Raw genomic sequence first — 20,468 nt, 5'->3', positions numbered from 1 at the left:
GCGTGGAAGCCGTGCTGCACGCTGTGCCCGCCCACTAGGGCGGGGGCGCCGGAGCGATCTCCGCGCCACGGCGCCCGACCGGCTTGAGGCGGCCCTGCAGGGGTCCCTTTACCTTTACCTTTATTCTACACCAAGAACCTTCTCCTGCATTTGATCTTGCCCCCCCATGTCATGTGCACATCTAAATCAGTCAGATTCAGCCAATGACAACCTCTCAGCCTCCCCTACCTCGTAGGGTTGTTGTAAAGAAAAAATGTGTGAGGGAAGGGATTGTGTACAACAGCTTAAACAGATAAATGGAATGGAATGAGGTTTTAGCTGTAAGCTGCCTTAAGTCTCTGTCAAGGGAAAAGGTTAGCTATAACAGCAACAGAAACTGTGAGAAAGATCAGGAACATGCCAGAGAGTAAATCCTATTGAGCTCAATGGGACTTAGGATTGCAATGTAAGGCTGCCTAGTCTTGACCCAGTTGAATGCCGTGGGGCTTCCTTCATAGAATCATAGAAGAGTTGGAAGAGACCACAAGGGCCATCCAGTCCAACCCCCTGCCAAGCAGGAAACACCATCAAAGCATTCTTGACATATGCCTGTCAAGCCTCTGCTTAAAGACCTCCAAAGAAGGAGACTCCACCACACTCCTTGGCAGCAAATTCCACTGCCGAACAGCTCTTACTGTCAGGAAGTTCTTCCTAATGTTTAGGTGGAATCTTCTTTCTTGTAGTTTGAATCCATTGCTCCGTGTCCGCTTCTCTGGAGCAGCAGGAAACAATCTTTCTACCTCCTCCATATGACATCCTTTCATATATTTGAACATGGCTATCATATCACCCCTTAACCTTCTCTTCTCCAGGCTAAACATACCCAGCTCCCTAAGCCGTTCCTCATAAGGCATCGTTTCCAGGCCTTTGACCATTTTGGTTGCCCTCTTCTGGACACGTTCCAGCTTGTCACTATCCTTCTTGAACTGTGGTGCCCAGAACTGGACACAGTACTCCAGGTGAGGTCTGACCAGAGCAGAATACAGTGGTACTATTACTTCCCTAGATCTAGATGCTATACTCCTATTGATGCAGCCCAGAATTGCATTGGCTTTTTTAGCTGCTGCTGCATCACACTGCTGACTCGTGTCAAGTTTGTGGTCTACCAAGACTCCTAGATCCTTTTCACATGTACTGCTCTCAAGCCAGGTGTCACCCATCCTGTTAAGGTCATTTGAAGTGTGATCCTGTCCTTTGGAGGTGCAAAAATTGAGTCCTGTTTCTGCTGAAAATAATATACCCGCAGCAAATGAAGGAAGCTGTGAAGCTGGAATGCAAAGTCCTTCCTATAATTTGATCCACTTCAAATCCTTTCATTGTAATGTTTCAGCAGCCAGCCATTTCTTAGGAAACACGGTGAGTGTTGATTCCTTCATTGTAAATGGAGCTTTCCACCGTCTACTCAGAAAGGAGCGACCAAGCATACTAAGACTCAAATCCTAGACTTTAAGAAAGCCGACTTCAGAAAACTTAGGGAAACACTGGGTGAGATCCCATAGACAGAATTTGGGAGAGGCCACCCTCTGTCACTACACTGTCATATAGGGGTTGCAGATAGATAGATATATTTAACAATACTCCCAAATCTATCTGTTGGGGGTGAGAGTGGGAGAGGTATAAACACCGTCAGTGGCGGCAACCCCACTTTTAAGCTCTTTGGCTTTCTGAATCTTTTTGTGCTTGGTTTCTAACCTTCCAGACAACCTGGTGGAGGGAATGGGCCTCAGCCTTGATTTGTGGTGGTCCCTTCAGAACGGAGTCCTGTTGTGAGTCGACGTTCCCTTTTGCCAAGCCCTAAAATGCAATGCCTCCACGCCACACAAACAAGGGGGGTCCTCTGTCTCTCTGTAGCAGAAGTGGGGACACCATCAGGTGAAAGCATTTGCAAAAACAAAGCAAAACCCTCCCCTACCACCTCACTTTTGTAGCAATGTCCATGAAGGCTTTGGGGGGGCTCTTCCTGCAAAAGAAACCAACTCTGGCAACGATTCCCACCTGTGCAAAGGGAAGCAGGATCCTGGTAGACAGGAGGGTCTACTGCTGAGCCACTGGAGAGAGGCAGGAGCCCCCAGCGCAGCCCGTGACTAGATCACGCAAAGCGCACCTCCAGCCCCACAGGGCCTCTGTGAGTCTGTGCAGCAACCAGCTTCACCCCCCAGCCTACAGGTTGGCTCCTCTGGGCTCAGACACCAGCCCAGCTGTTTCCTTGCTAATGAGGGCTGCTTTGGCCCTGAGCTGCGTCGTGTGTCAGCTGGGGTGGAGGGTGTCGAGAGCACCTGAAAAGCCAGGTTGAAAGATCCAGGGCAGAAAGAAGGAAGGACTTAGTCACACAGTGCAGAGTCAAACTATGGAACTCCCTCCCTCAAGAGACAGGGATGGCCACCAACAGGATTAGGCTCTGCCTCTCGGTCGGAGGCGACAATGCTTCTGATGACCAGTTGCTGGAAAAGACAGGAGGGAGAGTGCTGTGTTCAAATTCCGTTTGGAGGTTTCACAGAGGCATCTGGTTGGACTAGATGGGCCGCTGGCCTGATCCAGGATCTTCTGATGTTCTTGTGTTCCAAGCCCTCCCTCTGTGCCCGGACATAGCTATCTCTTCTCCTACCTGCCTGGGCACACCCTGTTGCTCTCTTTCCATCCCTTTCGTCTCTGGCAGCCATGGGAGAACATCTGCAAAGCCTGAGCTCCAAGCATCTTAAGCTAGACTTAAGCATGGCTTTGTAACCGAATTGCCACGTTAAGCCTGCCTGAACAAAGCTGCTTTATCGGTTACTCTTCGACAAGTATTCCGAGTGAGTGAATGTTACATTTTCCTTTTTGCAAGACTGTTTGTGAGGTTCTTGTTTTAAGGGGAAGGAAAGGAGGAGATTCTAGGAGAATCCAGTCTGTCTTACAGCACCCCGGATTGCTTGAGCTAAAAGACTAAGACTAGTCTATCAAAGCTTCCCCTCTAAGCTGCAAAGGGATTGCACTCTGCTGAACTACAGAGCTAAGGAAGGAAGGATAATATCAAATAAATATATCCTCTCCTAGCATCTAGCCACATCCCAACACTAGGAACATTTGTGTTGCAGAGCAGAGAGCCAGTGTGGTGTCCTGGTTAGAGTGTTGGGCTGGGACCTGGGAGCAGGGCCGTCTCTAGGCCCCCGGTGGCGCGGGGCACCAGGGCGCCAGGCCACCAGGGGTGCCGCTACGCCCACTGAAAGGTGCGGCGGAGGCCGCACCAGGCGCACCAGATGCAGCCCTAGGCACGCCTCTCAGCTGTTCAGGCCGCTCTCTGGAGGCGCGCGGGCCTGGGGGCGCCTCCGCCACGCGCAGGGGCATTGCAACAGGGGGCGGCCAGGCTGGATGGCGCAGGGTGCGGGCTCTCCAGGCGGCAGCCGCGCTGCGCCCGCCTGCCCGCCCACTGCGCCGGGAAACGGGGTGGGGGGGCGCCGGAGGGATTTGTCGCGCCAGGGCGCCAGGCATGCTTAAGTCGGCCCTGCCTGGGAGACCAGGGTTCAAATCCCCCCCCCGCCATGAAGCTCACCGGGTGACCTTGGACCAGTCACTGCCTCTTAGCTACCTCACAGGGTCATTGTGGAGATTGAATGAGGAGGCAGAGGACCACATCGGCCACCTCAAGCTCCTTGGACAAAAAAAAAGGAAAAGCTGCAACGAATGCAATAAGCAAACAAAGACTCTCCCACTGAGCCTCTTCTTCCCTATAGCAGGCCACCCTTTCCCCCCAGACTGTGGGGCTTTGGGGGACTTGCAGCTTAGGATCCCACAGGAAGGATCCTGCTGCCCAAGAAGCCAGGCCGAGCCCCGTGGACTTAGAAGCCAGCCTTGCCCCTCGTCCCCAGTGCCTGGCAATCGGCAAGTGACCACGGGGGCAGCTGCCCAGTGGGCAAGGGAGAGGTGGCCAGGTGGCAGGTGGCGGGGGGGGGTGTGTTGTGCAGGAATCTTGGCAGGTGCCTGCCAGGCCCAACAGATGTTTCAGGCCCTCATTAGCCTCCTCCTTCAGCACGGCTGCCAACTCCCATCTTCATCACCCCCTCCTTGCCCGTATCCTCCTGGCTCCCCTGTGTGGGTCGGTTCATTGTTCCCTGAGCGGGGCCGGCCTCCTCCTCCTTCCCTAACCCTCCCCTTCTTCTGCCCACTTGCAACCCCCCCCCCCCAAAAGCATCCAGGAAGACATCGGAAAAAGGCAAGGGTGGGGGCAGGGCATACAGAGGGGGGCTTGGGGTGCAGTGGGAAAAGCTGGGGAAAGCCCCTTGCCTCAGATTGTGGGCTCAGTTCAGAATGTGACTGTTATAAGAAAAGTACTGCTCCTTTTCCCTTATGGGTATCCATGAGCCCGTATAGAGTCCTTAAGTGGATTCCCTATCAGTAGGAGAAAATAACAGAGGCCAACCAGAGAATGTTTTTGTTGTTTAGTCGTTTAGTCGTGTCCGACTCTTCGTGACCCCATGGACCAGAGCACGCCAGGCACTCCTGTCTTCCACTGCCTCCCGCAGTTTGGTCAAACTCATGTTCGTAGCTTCGAGAACAGTCCAACCATCTCGTCCTCTGCCGTCCCCTTCTCCTAGTGCCCTCAATCTTTCCCAACATCAGGGTCTTTTCCAAGGATTCTTCTCTTCTCATGAGGTGGCCAAAGTATTGGAGCCTCAGCTTCAGGATTTGTCCTTCCAGTGAGCACTCAGGGCTGATTTCCTTAAGAATGGATAGGTTTGATCTTCTTGCAGTCCATGGGACTCTCAAGAGTCTCCTCCAGCACCATAATCCAAAAGTATCAATTCTTTGGCGATCAGCCTTCTTTATGGTCTAGCTATGAGCTATGCCATGCAGGGCCACCCAAGATGGACAGGTCATAGTGGAGAGTTTTGACTAAACGTGATCCACCTGGAGAAGGAACTGGCAAGCCACTCCAGTATTCCTGCCAAGAAAACTCCATGGACAAAGACAACAGGCAACCAGAGAATATTGAGAAGCAAAGCAGCCAGGAAGCCTGATCTTTATTAACTGTTGCAACAGGGTGCTCACAACCACACGCAGGAGGCAGGAGCATAGCTGCCAAGTTTTCCCTTTTCTCGCGAGGAAGCCTATTCAGCATAAGGGAAAATCCCTTTAAAAAAGGGATAACTTGGCAGCTATGGGCAGGAGGGACCCGGGACAATGGTGCGCAAGCCCTTATATAGACTTTTGAAGTTGCCCACCCAGTAGCTCAAGACCATCCCCAAAACATCATACATACCTCACAGGATTTGAGCAAAGGGACAATGGTTTTTTTTCCTATTTCCTTTCTCAATACAGAGAATAATTTGAGGTGGCTGGAAGAGTCAAAATGTCTTCAGGATTGCTCTCCTGTGCTATTTCAGACCTGTGGTTTATATACTTATGTATGCATTTGCCTTGTAGATTTATGAACATATGAGTTATATTTACGAGACGTTGTTGTTGTTTAGTTGTTTAGTTGTGTCCGACTCTTCATGACCCCATGGACCAGAGCACGCCAGGCACTCCTGTCTTCCACTGCCTCCCGCAGTTTGGTCAGACTCATGTTTGCAGCTTTGAGAACACTGTCCAACCATCTCGTCCTCTGTCGTCCCCGTCTCCTAGTGCCCTCCATCTTTCCCAACATCAAGGTCTTTTCCAGGGAGTCTTCTCTTCTCATGAGGTGGCCAAAGTATTGGAGCCTCAGCTTCACGAGACCTTAGAAGGAGGGATTTTGCCCAGCAGGTGGGCAGGAGCCGGAGCTACACCTCCAGCCCCTAAAACCAGAGCCAGCAAACCTGGTTGTTGAGCAGCTAAAATGAGATGATAGATCCCTGGAATCGGAAGGGTTCCCCAAGGGTCATCTAATCCAACCCCCTGCCACGCAGGAACCACAGCCAAAGCACCCCTGGCAAATAGCCACCCAACCTCCATTTAGAAACCTCCAGCAAAGGAGAGAGTGAGACCACCACCTTCCGAGGTTGTCCGTTCCACTGTTGGTCATCTCTCAACCTCAGAAAGTCCTTCCTAATGTCGAGTCAGAATCTCCTTTCTTGTCCTTTGGATCCCTTGGTTTGGGTCCTCCCTTCTGGAACAGCAGAAAACAAGCTTGCTCCATCTTCCGTGCGACTCAAAGCTGCCCGGAAATAAGATGCCCTTTCTCTTCTTCCTCTATACCAGTGTCACGGTCCGGTCGGCGGGCGGTTGAAGCCCTGGCTGAGGACGTCAGGACCAGAGGCAAGATGGTGGTGTAGAAGCAGGAACAGGTGCAGGGCTGAGGGTCCAGCAGCAGGCGGTCTCAGGGTCAAGGAGCAAGGCAGAGGCGAAGGTCTGGGAGTCAAGGAGCAAGGCGTAGGCAAGGCAAGGGTCCAAGGGTCGAGGAGCAAGGCGTCGGCAAGGCGAGGGTCCAAGGGTTGAGGGTCCAAGGCGTCGGCAAGGCGAGGGTCCAAGGATCACGGAGCAAGAGGCCAGATGCAACCAGGCAGGGATAGCGTTGCTGTGGCAAAGAGCTGAAGGGAAATGCTGAGCTTTTATCCCTCCCAGCTCCTGCCACCAGGTGCAGTGAGGTATCAAGTGGCCTCACCTGAGTGACCACTCCTTGCCTCTCCAGCACAAGCTGAGGTCTTCACCTGAGTGGCCACTCCTTGCTTCTCCAGCACAAGCTGAGGCAGGCCCCAGTCCTGCAAATCACTACAGGCCCCAGAGCCTGACTCCTGCCCATACTCCTGACAACCAGTTTCCACGGTGAAAGCGAAGGCAGCTGCCCGTTTCCTTGCCATCTTCGGGGTGGGGCGGAGGGTGCGCAGAGCTGGCTGTCCATTGTTGGAAACAGGATGCTGAACTAGGTGAGCTGACCTTGCTCTGAGCCAGCGGGTCTCTTCCCATGTTCCCAGTTTGTTGTCATCCCTGAAGGGAACGGACTCAGCTTCATATCCCAGAGATTTGCCCTGGCCTCCAAAACAAGTTTGTGTGTTATTCCTGTGTTCCTGACTTCCCAAGGTGAGCAAATGTTTTCCGGAAGGAAATTTGTTTGGGATCTTAAGGAATCGGATTACTGTATGTCCTTTCTTTCCACTGAATAACCCTTTAACACAATGGTTCTCAGACTTCTTTCTCTGGGCCAGAGAAAAATTTCCTTGTGCCACACCGAGTGTTTTTTTGTTTTGTTGATAAGTAATACATTGGAAAGTGGAAAGAAAAAAACTAGCAGTGCTTGGTTTATAACACAGAATACAGTTTATCTTTACAAGCTTTTTTTAGAGGCAAGGTTGTATAACCTCCTAGAACAATTATGATATCCAAGGATGATTAGGCCAACTTGGTTGGTCTTGTCTTCTATATATCTCTCTTAACAAATTAATCACTCCCAGTCTGTTAACTAAACAAGAAAATATGCAAGGTTACCCACTTAAAAGTCTTGCCAGGATTCAACAGTTACAGCAGTGAAAATCAGACAGGCAACATTCCTTAAAGGTTACAAAAGTCCATAGTCCAGTTCAAAATGGAGTGTGCTCCCTGGAGGAAAGTTCACAAACATCCTCCCCCTTGCAGGTACCAAGAAGAGTGTGCAGTGACAGGAAAAAGAAGATTAAATTTCTATTGTTCCCCTCACCGCCACAAAAGTTTAGAGGACGTGACATCATGCTAGATATCATTCAAGTCAGGGAAACCATTTGAAACAACAACAACAAAATATCTAATATTCTGGTTACAGGTATGTAGCCGTGTTGGTCTGACGCAGTCAAAACAAAATAAAAAAATCCTTCCAGTAGCACCTTAGAGACCAACTAAGTTTGTCATAGGTATGAGCTTTCGTGTGCATGCACACGAAAGCTCATACCTATGACAAACCTAGTTGGTCTCTAAGGTGCTTTTGTTGTTGTTTAGTCGTTTAGTTGTGTCCGATTCTTTGTGACCCCATGGACCAGAGCATGCCAGGCACTCCTGTCTTCCACTGCGTCCCGCAGTTTGGTCAGACTCATGTTGGTAGCTTCGAGGACACTGTCCAAGCACTGTCCTAAGGTGCTTACTGGAAGGATTTTTTAAAATCTAATATTCTGATTCTTATCAAAGTGCTGCGAATGTACACGGAGCTTCACAGAGCATCATCAGCATAAATGAAATAAAAATTAAACCCCTAAATAGTCTGATCCCCATGTCCAAGGGAGCATGGAGTCTAAAAAAAAGCCTCTGCGGTTGAAAGCAGAGGGTGGCCGAGAGGACTGCAGGGCCAAGAGCAAATGCTGGGTGATTCTCCCAAGCGCAAGGCTCCACACGGTCAGCTGTGATTCCTACATTGCAGGGGGTTGGACTAGATGGCCCTTGGGTGTCCCTTCCAACTCTAAAATTCCATTCTGTGATTTTCCCGAGGGGCCACTAGAAAGGTGGGCAAGTTCAAGCTCAAAGGTGGGCAAGTTTTCCCCTCCCCCAAACCCTCCCTCCCTCTCTCCTCCCCACCAGCAGAAGGTGTGGCCAAGACACTTGACAATGCAGCAGCCGAAGGAATAAACTTCCCAGACACAGTAACAGGTAGGTAGCCGTGTTGGTCTGAGTCGAAGCAAAATAAAAAAATTCCTTCAGTAGCACCTTAAAGACCAACTAAGTTTATATTTTGGCATGAGCTTTCGTGTGCATGCACACGAAAGCTCATACCAAAATATAAACTTAGTTGGTCTTTAAGGTGCTACTGAAGGAATTTTTTTATTTTCCCAGACACAGACACACACACCCAGCCGTCTAATCGTCACTAGCGAGGAAGGGGGTGGACTCTCCTTCCAGAGGTCAGATTTGTCAGGGGCATTTTAGCCGTGGTTCCTGTATTGCAGCGGGTTGGCCTGGGGGCCTTCAGGGTGCCTTCCTACACTTCTGAGATTTTAAGAGAGCCCCCCTCCACTAGGGTGGCTCATAAAAAACTTTTTTTGGAAAATGTTTCCTCCCTTGATCTTATATCAGGCGTATGGTATAAACATAGTCAAATTTCAAATTTGGGACAAATCAGTTAATATTTAGACCCTGCTCCTACAGATTGGAATTTTGCCTCACTACGAGTGATGAAAACATAGGAATTTGACTCATTTATTCTCAGTATGTTAAATTGTGAACTAATAAACATAAATTTTAGATTTTATGTAGAGCAATAATAGTTGCATACTATTATTTTCTGCAATATTTATTTATTTAAGATAAAACATGTTGATAATTTACATGAAAAACCAATGGTTTTGAACAAATTATGGAACAATTAAGCAAACGGTGTACTAAACAAGTAAACATAAACAACAAACAATAAAACACCACTCATATTATGTGTTGCGTCAAAACATCACATTATTAACCGATTTGTCCCAAATTTGAAATTTGACTATGTTTATACCATACGCCTGATATAAGATCAAGGGAGGAAACATTTTCCAAAAAAAGTTTTTTATGACCCACCCTACCCTCCACCTCTTGGAACCCACCCACTGCCCAGCCTAGATTCCTGCCTGCCTGCCTGCCTGCCTTCCCTTTTCCACCGCAGGATTTCCAGAGTCCTCTTCACCAGCTCCAGGTGGCATCATTGCAGCTTGTCTGCCTTTGCCAGCTTTGCAGTTCTGCATGCGAACCAGGGCAGGCGGTGGGGGGGGGGGACGCCCCGATGGCAGGGCCTGTCCCACTCTGCCTCGTCACACATCAGATGTTGCCGCCGTTAATCAGTTTAATTGCTCCGGCTCCCCCCTCCTGCTGCGCTGTCTGCTCACTTTCTCCCCACACCTGCTTGGGGCATCCCTTTTGCACCGGAGGAACACGCCACACTCCGTGTGCCAGTCTGCTCGCACACACACAAACACGCTCCGGCCACACATATTTAGCGTCCGTCCCTGCGAGCCTGCAGCGCACGTGTGGGATTCGGGATCTGCCACAGGATTTGGCTTCCAGGGAAAATTAGCTTTTTGTTTGCGACAACGGGAAGCAAGTTTCTGACGCTTATGATCGTGGAGAAACTACTGACAAAACCTCAGTGGGGAAGGGAGCTCCAGGATACAGAGCAATGCTGGGATCACAGGGCCCTGCCTCCTGTCCACTGCTCTATCTCCAATGATTGATTGATTGATTGATTGATTGGGTTTACCTGCATGCTGCTTTCCCACAGCGAACTGTGCCCAAAGTGCCTTACAGTAAACATTCAGAACATCAAAATGCAGAGCACTGGAAATACAGGTAAAACATTGATAAATTCAGAAATTGCAAAATTCAGCAATTTGGCAAACACAGAAGAAATTCTGAAGAAGTGTGCATGCACACGAAAGCTCATACCAAAATATAAACTTAGTTGGTCTTTAAGGTGCTACTGAAGGAATTTTTTTATTTTACAGAAGAAATTCAATATTGTGATCAATAAATATAGATAGGGTTAAGTACTGTATATAAATACAAAGTAAAGCAAGAGTTAACAATTGTGGCGTCCAGTTCTGGGCACCACAATTTAAGAAGGACTTTGACAAGCTGGAAGGTGTGCAGAGGAGGAAGACCAAGATGATCAAGGGTCTGGAAACCAAGCCTGATGAGGAACGGTTGAAGGAGCTGAGTATGTTTAGCCTGGGAAAGAGGAGACTTGAGCAGAGATATGAGAGCCATCATCAAATATCTTAAGAGCTGTCACATGGAAGATGGAGCAAGCTTGTTTTCTCCTCCTCTGGAGGGTAGGACTCGAACGATGGCTTCAAGTTGCAGGAAAGGAGATTCCGACTAAAGATCAGGAAGAACTTTCTAACCGTAAGAACAGTTCAACAGCATGATGGACTTCCTGTGGAGGTGGTGGGCTCTCCTTCCTTGGAGGTTTTTAAGCATAGGTTGGATGGCCGTCAGCCATGGATGTTTTAGTTGAGATTCCTGCACTGCAGGGGGTTGGACTAGATGGCCTTTGGGGGTACCTTCCAGCTCTCAAATTCTATGATTAGAAGAGCCTTCTGGGTCAGATCAAAGGCCAGTTACCTAGTCTAGTATCCCATTTTCCACAATGACCAGCCACTATTGCAAATGTAGTTGACTCTCAACTTAGGTCCAGGGATAGCACATAAAGCCAAAAATTTGTATAGCCTCCCTGCACCTCAGAACACTCTCCCAAGGTGAGTGCAATGGCAGGTAGGATTGGTAATGTTACCCCCTTCAAGCCCACCCTCTTTTTTTCTTTTTTCTTTAGTTTTTCAGCCAAATGCAAAGAGCTGAATTTGCACAAATTGAATGTGTGCAAGTTGTGAGTCTACTGTAATTTGAAAATCTTAACCTTGGGAGGAAAATGAGGGATGAAAATTGTGAGCTTTTCGTATTGTGCTTTTATGCTGCCCAAACCCCCTTGAGTGATGGGCCAACGAAGGCAGCAGAATTGGGGAGGGCAAAAAGAACAGCCCTAGCCATGTAGGACCTGTGGGCTGAGGCCATTGGAAGGTATCCTGACTCCTTACTGTCCCAACACAGCTTGAAAAAGAAAAGTATAAAGAAAATGAAGATTTACAGACGGTGTGGGGAACTGTTGGCCCCGCAGAGGTTGCTAAACTACAACTCCCATCATCCCTGGCCATGGACCATGCTTGCTGATGTCAATAGGCAGGGAGTTCCAGACTAAAACATTGTGGGTTTTTTTTACAAATTACCTGTAACAAAGCCAGTTCTGCAGATCTAAGCGGTCAAGGGGGTGCATGTGGGGAGTAGCAATGGGGAGACATCAAAAAATAGAAAATACAAGAATGACGTGGGGGGGGCAGTAAAAATCCACCAAGAATGTGCTATTATTGCATCAATGACATGTTGCAGGAATTGAATTCCACCTGCAAAAAAACCCCATCAGATTGGAAAGGCCCTCTGAGTTTGGGAGGGAGGCAGTTTTGTAGCCTGTCCAGAATGGCTGTAGCCGCCCTGCCCCCGCCCCCGCCCCTTCACCTCATCACCAGAGAGGACCCAAAAGCTGATTTTAAAAGGTGTGTGTGGTGAGAGAGAGAGAGCTGCAAATGCAAGCAAGGAAGGAAAGGATACGGTTCTTCATCTGATGCAGTCAGCAGCCTGCCACAGCGAGAGTCTCCAAGGTGCAACCGTGCATTTTTATTCTCCTCCGTTCTGTGCGACAGATTAACCCTGGGCTGAGCATTTCAGAAGGGCCTCTGCAACTATGGGGCAGCGGTGGGGGGAGGGAAGCCGGGCCAGCTGGCTCACAGTCCCCTTCCCCACCCCCACCCCTGGTCCATGACATGCCCGTGCCCCCAAAAGAGGGAAGACCACCCTCCTCTGAGCAAAAGCTCCGGCTTCCAAACGCCAAGCACACACACACACACACACACAGCCTGTCCCAGCAGCAACAGCAGCTCAAGTTGCCAGCAAGCAGGAAGAAGAGGCCACCCTCCACGTGTCCACTAGTGAGTGACTTCTGGGAAAAGATTTATAATGAAATGAAGAAGGTGTTGAAAAACACATTTGTTAAAAAAACCAGAAGCATTTCTTGTGGGCATAGTAGGCAAAGAGATTCCTAAGAGAAATGTAAATTTTTTCATGTATGCCACAGCAGCGGCAAGAATTTTATTAGCAAGGAACTGGAAATCCCATGCAATACCAACTATTGATGACTGGCAGATGAAGATGATGGAGTTTATGGAATTGGCTGAGATGTCCGGAAGAATCCGCAACCGGGGGGAAGAAGCGACAGAAGAAGAATGGAAAGATTTTAAGTTGTATTTTTAAAAATATGCAAAAGTTATATATTAAGATCAGAATTAGGTTGAAATTAAACTGTGGAAATGATGGACATGTTATGTGTAAGGTGTAAAACAAGATCATATAAGGTGATTAAATTGGTATAGGAATTGCTAAAATGATGTATGATAAAGAACCACAGTGGATGGGAGCCCGAGGGGGTCCTTACACAAAATGTGAGAGGAAAATAGGAGTAAGCAATTTTTTGTCCTGTGTTTATTTTTCTTTTAGTGTTCTTATTGTAGTGTTTCTTTTTATCTGTGTTTTTCTCTGTATTCTGTAAAAAAAGCAATAAAAATTATTATTTAAAAAAAAAGGAAGAAGAGGCCACCCTCTCCAGAGGAGGTGCTGAGTGCCAGCACCTTCTACCAGGTCAGGAGATGTCCCACTGAGGTCAGAGCCAGCTGCAGCTGCAGCTACTGGAGAGAGTGGCTCAGGCTGGGCCAACTTGGTTTTAGTTCAGCAGAGGTGGCAAAGGATGGAGAGGGGCCTGTCCCCCTGGGACACTGCCCCCCCTGTTCCCACTGGCCTGTCCTCCTGCCCCCGCCTCCCCTGGAGGTTGCCAGGGCTCTGCCAGGCCAAGTCCCTCTGAGGGCAAGCGCAGGCCCTGGCTGAGCCACTCCGTGCTGGAAGGAAATCTATTCCAAACGTTTCCAGATTGAAAGACCCCGTTGTGTGTCCATGATCTCTCAAAGGAGATTACACTTGGGCAAAGAAAAAAAAATGAAAGGCACAAATACAGGATGGGTGACACCTGGCTTGAGGTGAAAAGGATCTAGGAGTCTTGGTAGACCACAAACTTGACATGAGTCAGCAGTGTGATGCAGCAGCTAAAACGCCAATGCAATTCTGGGCTGCATCAATAGGAGTATAGCATCTAGATCTAGGGAAGTAATAGTACCACTGTATTCTGCTCTGAGTGCTCCCTGGAAGGACAGATCGTGAAGCTGAGGCTCCAATACTTTGGCCACCTCATGAGAAGAGAAGAATCCTTGGGAAAGACCTTGATGTTGGGAAAGATGGAGGGCACTAGGAGAAGGGGACGACAGAGGACGAGATGGTTGGACAGTGTTCTCGAAGCTACGAACATGAGTTTTACCAAACTGCGGGAGGCAGTGGAAGACAGGAGTGCCTGGCGTGCTATGGTCCATGGGGTCACGAAGAGTCGGACATGACTAAACGACTAAACAACAACAACATTCTGCTCTGGTCAGACCTCACCTGGAGTACTGTGTCCAGTTCTGGGCACCACAGTTCAAGAAGGATACTGACAAGCTGGAACGTGTCCAGAAGAGGGCAACCAAAATGGTCAAAGGCCTGGAAATGATGCCTTATGAGGAACGGCTTAGGGAGCTGGGTATGTTTAGCCTGGAGAAGAGAAGGTTAAGGGGTGATATGATAGCCATGTTTAAATATATAAAAGGATGTCATATAGAGGGGGAAGAAAGGTTGTTTTCTGCTGCTCCAGAGAAGCGGACACGGAGCAATGGATTCAAACTACAAGAAAGAAGATTCCACCTAAACATTAGGAAGAACTTCCTGACAGTAAGAGCTGTTCGACAGTGGAATTTGCTGCCAAGGAGTGTGGTGGAGTCTCCTTCTTTGGAGGTCTTTAAGCGGAGGCTTGACAGGCATATGTCAAGAATGCTTTGACGGTGTTTCCTGCTTGGCAGGGGGTTGGACTGGATGGCCCTTGTGGTCTCTTCCATGATTCTATGATTCTATGAAAGGAGGATAGCAAACTTCCAGAGCAGACTTTGTTTGAATTTTTGCTTGAGCAACAGGTCAGCTGCCCACTTCATGCCCCACAAAGCCAGAGGCTCTCTTCTGCCTTGGTCAAACCCCCACCTGGAGTCTGGTGTACTGCTCTGGGCACCACAGTTGGAGATGGATATCGACAAGCTGGAAGGTGCGCAGAGAAGGGAGACCAAGGGTACCTAGCCAAATCTCAACCACAGCATCCTCGAAAGATGGCCATCCAACCTCTGCTTGAAAACCTCCAAGGGGGGAGAGTCCACCACCTTCCCAGGGAGTCCGATCCACCGTCAAGTAGCTCTACCTAAACACCTAAACATTAGAAAGAACTTCCTGCCAGTAAGAGCTGTTCGGCAGTGGAATTTGCTACCAAGGAGTGTGGTGGAGTCTCCTTCTTTGGAGGTCTTTAAGCAGAGGCTTGACAGCCATATGTCAAGAATGCTTTGATGGTGTTTCCTGCTTGGCAGGGGGTTGGACTGGTTGGCCCTTGTGGTCTCTTCCAACTCTACGATTCTATGATTCTTACTGGCAGAAAAGTGATTCCTAATGTTGAATTGGAATCTCCTTTCTTGCCATTTGAATCCATTAGTTCACGTCCGACCCTCTGGAGCAGGAGAAACAAGCTTGCTCCATCTTCCATGTGGCAGCCCTTGAGATAATGGGGGACCCCACCCCCCTGCCTCCCTTCTGGCCCTTTGGTGAGGCGTCCTGCAAGGGTCAGGGCAGAGGTTTGAGCTGGCCTGGAGGCAGACCTGGAGAAAACACCTCCCTCTCCCCCCCCAAAAAAAGACATTGAGATGGCTGTCACCTGGAGCAGGACTCGAACCCGTGGCTTCAGGTTACAAGAGATTCCTACTAAGCATCAGGAAGAACATTATGGTGGTAAGAGCTGCTCAGCAGTGGAACAGACTTCCACAAGAGGTGGCGGACTCTCTCTCTCCTCCCTTGCAGGTCTTGAAGCAGAGATTGGACGGCCCTCTGTCGCGGATGCTTTAGCTGAGATTCCTGCATTGGAGGGGGTTGGACTAGATGACCCCCCGGGGTCCCTTCCTGTGGGATGGAACACTGGGGCAGACAAGTCACAACAGTTCCTAGAGTGTCCACTAACAGGAACTCACCTGGAGGGACACCTGACTACAGGTCAGTTCCTGTTCCCTCAGACATGCAAATGAGTTGGATTAGACAAAAGCCCTAGCCTGCAATCACTCTCTCTCTTAGCTACTTCCTCCTTCGATGGGAACACATCTTCAGGGAATCTCTAGTTAGCATGGTTCTCACTCTAGGCCTGCAGCCAAGAGTGAGACCAAATGGAGTCTTACTTTACTAAGTAGTCTCTAGATGTATATATACTTGTAACTTTTCTAAGCAAGCCTGCCTTTCTGAGATTATGCTGTAACTCAGGATGAAACTGTAAGTAAACTCTATCTTATTTTATAAACACTGTGTTGTGTATTTCTTTTAAGAGGGACAAAGGGGACCTTTGCCAGGAAGTGTAATATTGAACTATAAAGTGTAATATTGTTATAGAGATTCTAGCGAATCTAACGCACATGCTTTGCTGCGCACAAAAGGGGAATGTCACTCTGCTGATATTGGAAGCTTGCTAACACAAGCTTGGATAGGATCTATCTAATAATATATCCTAATCCACATCCCTTACATTCCCATACTTCCAACGTTACAATTCTATCATTCTTAGGGAGACCCCGGCATGCAGCAGCCTGGCTGGGGGAGAGCCCAGAGGGTTGGGCTCTAGGACCCAACGCAGCTCTCCTACCCCCCCCCCCCCGCGCCTTTGTGCTCCGCTCCTTGTCACTGGCCGCAAATGAAGCGGTAAATAAAGAAACAGATCAGCTTCTCCCCCCCCCCCCTCCGGGGAGGCCGCAGGCAGCCGCCCGCCCAGCGGGGGGGGGGAGGGAGAGGGGGAGAAGAGGGGAGTTCATTAGTTGTGGATGGAGTCTGTTTCATTGTTCACTTTATAAAAGCAATTAAAGGGGGTCGCCTCGCACAGCCGTGGAGCTGAACGGCGGGGGGGGGGGGGGCTCCATTACATGGCCTGCCACACCAGCCCGGCTGCTGCTGCTGCTGCAATGGGAGGGGTGGTGGGCTGGGGCGGGAAGTCGGGGGTGGGGGCTCCTCATGCCATCCCTGTTGGAGCCCCTTGCCTCCCAACTTCGGGGGGGGGCGGGTAGATCCTCCAGGTTACTAGTCCCTGTGGATTTCCTCTGGGTTTGCAGGGAGCCTGGCAGAGGGAGAGGTGTGAATGCTCACAGCCCAGCCCAGCCCCCGTGCTGCTTCGCACCCACAGTCACGTCCCGCTTTCCTGGGTGCCGGACAACCTGTGGGGCGGGTGCTGGCGAACTGGGGGTGGGCTGGCAGGCTGTCTGGCTCAGGAAATGAGAAAAGAGGGGTTTGGGAGTTGCTGGAAGCGAGAGAAGAGAGCTCCTTCGTGAAAGAGCCCTTCGTTGCCTCTCAGCCTCATCTACCTTGCAGGGTCGTTGTGTTGATGAAATGAGGAGAGCCACGCATCTCACCTGGAGCTCCTTGGGGGAAGGACGGCAATCAATAAAACAATGCAAAACAACAACAACAACAACAGCTGGTGCCCTCCATATGCTTTGGACTACAGCATCCGTCATCTCCAAATTTCCTCACGGGCAGGCCCATATGCCAACCAGGGCCTTCTCGGTGGTGGCACCTGCCCTGTGGAACGCCCTCCCAACAGATGTCAAAGAGGAAAACAACTACCAGACTTTTAGAAGACATCTGAAGGCAGCCCTGTTCAGGGAGGCTTTTAATGCTTAATAGATTACTGTGTTTTATTTTTCTGTTGGAAGCCGCCCAGAGTGGCTGGGGAAACCCAGCCAGATGGGCGGGGTATAAATAATAAATTATTATTATTATTATTATTATTATTATTATTATTATTATTATTATTATTTCCAGGCACCTGTGAGCCACTTGCAGAGGTCTTCCCTGGCGTCCACAGGGTGTGCCTTCCTTCCCCCCCCTGTTGAAATTAGGCTTGAAATAAGCATCCAGGTGTTACCTGTAGGAGAAGGTTCAGGGTGGGAACACAGAGCTCACATCTGTCTCCTCCCATTTGCAAAGGGGTCCAGGGGCCCCAAAAGGTTGGAGAGCCCTGCAGAACAAACACACCCCTCCGAAATGCAGGAAAAGGACATTGCAAGCAGGGAGAAACTGGAAGACGATGCTTTGCTCCCTCTGTCACAACCAGGCCTTTATTCAGAGGGGAATTAAGGGGTACACAGGACCAGCACCTCCTTTTTTGTTGTTAAAAATGTGGCACTTAATGTAACAACTTCATGGTGAGGTCCGGCACCTATTTTTCTAGGAATAAAGCACTGGTCACAATACTACTAGATTCCAGGTTCACTCAGGGCAACTGACTGAGTACATGGCAGATTTTATACAAATAATTTTTATCTGATGGTATTCAGTGCCCCAAGTTGTGGCAACTGCAACCGAAGGGTTTTTTTTCCATTTTAAAAAAAGTGTTAGCAAAGCTTTCCACTTTGTTCCTGCTTGAAGCTCAAATGTCCTTCCCCTCCCCATCGCCCTTTGAACTTCTAGCTCTGAAATGGTGAGCAAAAACCCTGTGTTTTTAAGTCAGCATTTCAGAGCTGCAAATTCCGTGAACTTTCTGTTCGAGGATCTTTAGCCGTGAATTAATAATCCCGAAGACAAGCTAAATGGACCCTCCATGGTCCAAGATAGTCTACTGCTCTGGACACTAGTTGCAGGGAGACAAACAAGGGAGGGGAGGTTTGTTGACTTCACGCCCTACCTGTGGGCTTTCCAAGGGCATCTCCTTGGCCACTGGGGGGAAACAGGACACTGGAGCAGGTGGCCTCTTGGTCTGGTGCAAATGCCCAACTCTCCTGCTGTTTTAGTTACAGGTAGGTAGCCGTGTTGGTCTGCCGTAGTCGAAACAAAACAAAAAAACTCCTTCCAGTAGCACCTTAGAGACACCAGGGTCTGGTGTATCGGAAGAAGTGTGCATGCACACAAAAGCTCATACCAATGACAAACTTAGTTGGTTTCTAAGGTGCTACTGGAATGAATTTTTTTTATTTTGTTTCTCCTGTTGTTTGGATGTCCTGGGAGCTCCAGGCAAGATGGATCCTCCTGGAAGAGGCTTCTGTTGATAATGCTCACACACAGGCAAGAATTTCTTTCAATTCAGTCCCCTGTGATGGTGATGTGATGGGGGCAATGGTTGTACCTGGGCAGGAGTTACACCTTCACACACACACCCTCAGGAGAGCAGAGAGAGGAGCAGAGGCCAGGCAAACACACACACACACACACACACACACACACACACACCTACCTGCAACTCCAAGCCTGATCACACCCCCTTGACCCCAGAGAGCAGGGGTTGAAAGATGGGTGGGTGAAGTTGGCCGCAGCGGTAAGGCTAATGAAAGCAGGAGCCCAGAGAGAGACTCCTCTCCTGGGAGCACCGGGAAGATCTGGGGGACTAGAATGCTGAAGGCCTTGGTCTGGCCTCCACAGCAGACAGCAAGGAGAGTGAAAAGGAGGTCCTTCTTCACGTGGCACACAGTTAACCCGTGGAACGCTCTCCCTCAGGAGGCAGGGATTGCCACCAAATTGGACTGCTTTAAAAGAGTACTGGAAAAATTCACAGAGGGGGAGAGGGCTGCTGATGGCCCCTAGCCAGGCTGGCTCTGTTCCGCTTCCACAGTCGGAGGCAGCCATGCTTCCAAAGGTCTGTTGCTGGAAACCACAGGAGGGGAGAATCATAGAATCATAGAGTTGGAAGAGACCACAAGGGCCATCCAGTTCAACCCCCTGCCGAGCAGGAAACACCATCAAAGCATTCTTGACATATGCCTGTCAAGCCTCTGCTTAAAGACCTCCAAAGAAGGAGACTCCACCACACTCCTTGGTAGCAAATTCCACTGCCAAACAGCTCTTACTGTCAGGAAGTTCTTCCTAATGTTTAGGGAGAGCTGCTCTCGTGCTCAGGTCCTGATTGCTGGTTCCCCGGAAGAGGAATCTTAGGTTTTAATGAATCACAGAAACAGAGGGAGGGAGGAGGGCTCTCGCGCTCAATTCTCGTGCTCAATTCCTGCTTGCTCGTTTCCCATTGAGGCATCTGGTTGGCCACTGTGAGAACAGGATGCGGGACTAGGTAGGCCATTGGCCTGATCCAGCAGGCTCTCCTGATGTTCTTATGCGCATGGAATGATTCCTAGGAAGGGAGTGGAGGTGGGGCTCCTGGGTCTTTTAATGAATCAACTTTGACACCACCTTTGCTAGGATGTGGACTGGCGTTTTGGAGGTTCACAGTCTTCTAACCCCACCCCCTGTGCTCCATGTACATCCAAACTCTCAGAGTCTCTGAATGAGCCCATCTGTCGTTTGGGAACACAGGTGTCCCTAGTGGGGCAGAGGGCCTTCCAGCAGCTTAAGCTGCCTAGACTGGGACAACCTGCCCGCAGCCGCCACCTTTGCTTTGGTAACCTTGAGGTCGGATTCCTGCAATGCGCTTTCTGTGGGATTGCCTGGGAAGTTGGTTCAGAAACTGCAAGTGGTGTGCAATGTGGCCGCCCAATCACAGGCAGGCTCAAGGCAAGCAGCTCCTATTTCACCCATCCTGGCACAGCGGAGCTGTCTGTCTGGAGGTTGCCAAAGCCAATTCAAGTGCTGGTTTGGACCTATGAAGCCAGGTACGGATCAGGACCCCAGTATCTTTCAGGGCGCCTCTCCCAGTAGGAACCGGCTTTCATACCTTTATCTGAGACCTTCCTCTGGGTGCCTCCTCTGAGGGGAGTTTTTTTTTGGGGGGGGGCTCGCTACTAATGGAATACCCTCTTCAGTGGGGTCCACCTTGGGCAGCTGCTCCCAAACCTGTTTCCCCCAAACCACCAGTCGGAGAAATGGCAGGGGGGTGGACTCGTGCCCTGCTCCCGTGCAAGGAGAAAATT

This window comes from Zootoca vivipara, chromosome 8, assembly GCF_963506605.1.
Source record: "Zootoca vivipara chromosome 8, rZooViv1.1, whole genome shotgun sequence".
Classification (NCBI taxonomy): Eukaryota; Metazoa; Chordata; class Lepidosauria; order Squamata; family Lacertidae; genus Zootoca; species Zootoca vivipara.
The sequence above is the reverse complement of the archived record's forward strand: the minus strand, read 5'-3'. Positions refer to the sequence as shown.